Below are 2599 nucleotides of genomic sequence, written 5' to 3'. Positions count from 1 at the left end.
CTGTCTGGGGGATGGGCATGCTTGTTGGCAGTCCAAAGGCAATATATGTAACCAAAGCATTTATACCCCTGTAATACTCTAAAATAAAAAAGAAAAGAAAAGAAAAGAAATGATCCTCCTGGTCCCAGTCACGTCTTCAGATGACCACAGCACCAGCCAGCTTCTGGACTATGACTTCATGTGAGATTCTGAGCCAGAGGCATAAGATGCTTCCAAATTTTTGATCCAAGAAAGTGTGAGGATAATAAGTGTTTATTGGTTTAAGCCACAAAGTGTTGGGGTAATTTTTTATGTGAGAATAGATAACTAATAAAGTACTTTAAAAACATTTCTCCCATATTCCTAATATAGTTAGATAACACTTACAATTAATCAATAACACTTGTTTTTTTTATTATACCTAAGTAAATGTTATTCATTGCTGAACTAATTAATTCATTGTGATTACATGTTACTAATTTTACAACTTTTTGTTTTACCTGGAAGTAATAATTGTCACTTTTCTACTAAACATAGTTATTTATGTGTATATCCTAACGATTTTTTCTAAATATTTCATCATATCTACCATAAACAACAGACACCACTCCCCTTTATCTGCAGTTACACTTTCCATTGTTTCAGTCACCAGTGGTCAACTGCAGTCTGGAAATATTAAATGGAAAATTCTAGAGATAAATAATTCATAAGTTTTAAATTGTGTGCCACTATTCTGAGTAACATGATGAAATCTCATGCCCTCCCACTCCATGCCCCTGGGAATGTGAATCATCCCTTTGTCTAGTGTATGCACGCTGTATGTTAGTCACTTAGTAGCCATCTAGGTTAGCAGATTGACTCGGTGCTTATGTTTAAGTAACTTATTTTACATAACCATGGCCCCAAAGTGCGAGAGTAGTGATGCTGGCATATTGTTATAGTTATTCGATTTGTTGTTAATTTGTTAGTGTGCCTAATTATCATGCCTACATATGTATAGGAAAAACAGTGTGCATAGGGTTTGGTACTACCCATAGTTTCAGGCATCCACTGGGGTCTTGGAACGTATTCCCTGCAGGTGAGAGGGGCCCTCTCTATCTCTTAGGAGTTTTCTTCACTCCAAGAGCCATGTCATAACAAATCATTTAACAATTTCTTCTTTTTTCTCCATGAAGACCTTTTCCCCAGAGCTACTGCCTTCTTGTGCCAATCCAGATATTTTCTGCAGTCCTGTCTTCCCAGAAGTTGTTGTTTCTTCATTCTGGGGCTTCCGTTCACTGGCCTTGTGTGTCATGTTTTCCCTTCTTTTTGCATCTTCCTTCTCTTGCCCTTGTGTCATTTCCTCTTTTACGGGAGAACATTATCCATTAACTTTCAAAGTATGGCAGCATGGGTAAAAAATATGTGGATTTAGATGTCTGAAAATGCTCAATTTCTCTAAGATTACAAATCAGGTGAGAATATTCTGTGTGAAGATTTTTTCTATTCTTGAAAGTAGTTTCTTCCAGTTTTTTCTTTCTGTTTTTTACACTTTAGTTCTTTTCAATAATCTGCACGCCCCCTTTGCTATTTCTTTATATTTAAGCATTTTCTCTTGTTTTATACTGTTGTGCAACATGGAGCACCGTGCACAGCACATAGTCGGAGCTTACAAAAAGCTCTAATAGAAAAAGAAAGAAATGAACAGCAAATATTTAATATAGTCAAATGAATAACTTCCTAATTTCAGAAGAAATTGGACTTTAAATTTTAATTTGAGCAGATTTTAATTAGTCATAGTTTTTGTAACCTTCACTTCTATATACCCACAGTATTCCTTTATATCTTTACTTCATCATTGGTCAAGCTGCAGCCTCCATTAGAATGTAAACTCATCGCTAACCTTCAGTTGGTGTTATTTCACCACGTCTAATTTACAAGTGAAAATTGATAGCTTAGAAATAGTTATTGTTACCTTTATATCTGCTCAAGATGGCTGAGCTGGATCTCTGGGTTGGGAAGATGTAACTGGATTTGATCTACATGTGACTTACAACAAGCCAACTCAACTTTTTGCACCTCAGTATCCTCATCTCTAAAATGATGGATTTTGTAGATAATCTGGAAAATGAAGAACTTCTCAAATCTAATCTCTAGGGTGGAAGTGGCTTATATAATTTCAGGTCCCAGCTTTCCTTTCCCTGTTCTTAAAAACTACTATTATAAAAGAATATTGGAGATGAATACTTATGCTTTTTTGGTTCCCAAGTCATCATAATTTTTAACTTTTAAGTAAACCACTTATTTTCCCCATTTATAAAATACTTTAGCTTCCTCATTTATATAATAAGGGCAGTAATTATTTGCCACCATGGTATTAAACATTAGGTATTGTGGAAATAAAGTAGCTTCTAGAACTGTAAGAATTTTTTTTTTCATAAATTACCTGGTTTCGGGTGTTCTTTTGTAAGCAACAGAAAATGGCCTAAGATAAAGCCCTAACCACCCATGTGACTATATTGGATGTAGGGTCTTTAAGAAGATGATTAATATTAAATGAGGTCATACGCTGGAGACCTGATCTGATAGAACTGGTGTCCTCATAAAAGAGGAAGAGATACAAGAGATCTCTCTCTCTTCC

The sequence above is a fragment of the Propithecus coquereli genome, unplaced genomic scaffold, assembly GCF_000956105.1.
Source record: "Propithecus coquereli isolate 6110/MARCELLA unplaced genomic scaffold, Pcoq_1.0 Scaffold153, whole genome shotgun sequence".
NCBI lineage: Eukaryota > Metazoa > Chordata > Mammalia > Primates > Indriidae > Propithecus > Propithecus coquereli.
The sequence above is the reverse complement of the archived record's forward strand: the minus strand, read 5'-3'. Positions refer to the sequence as shown.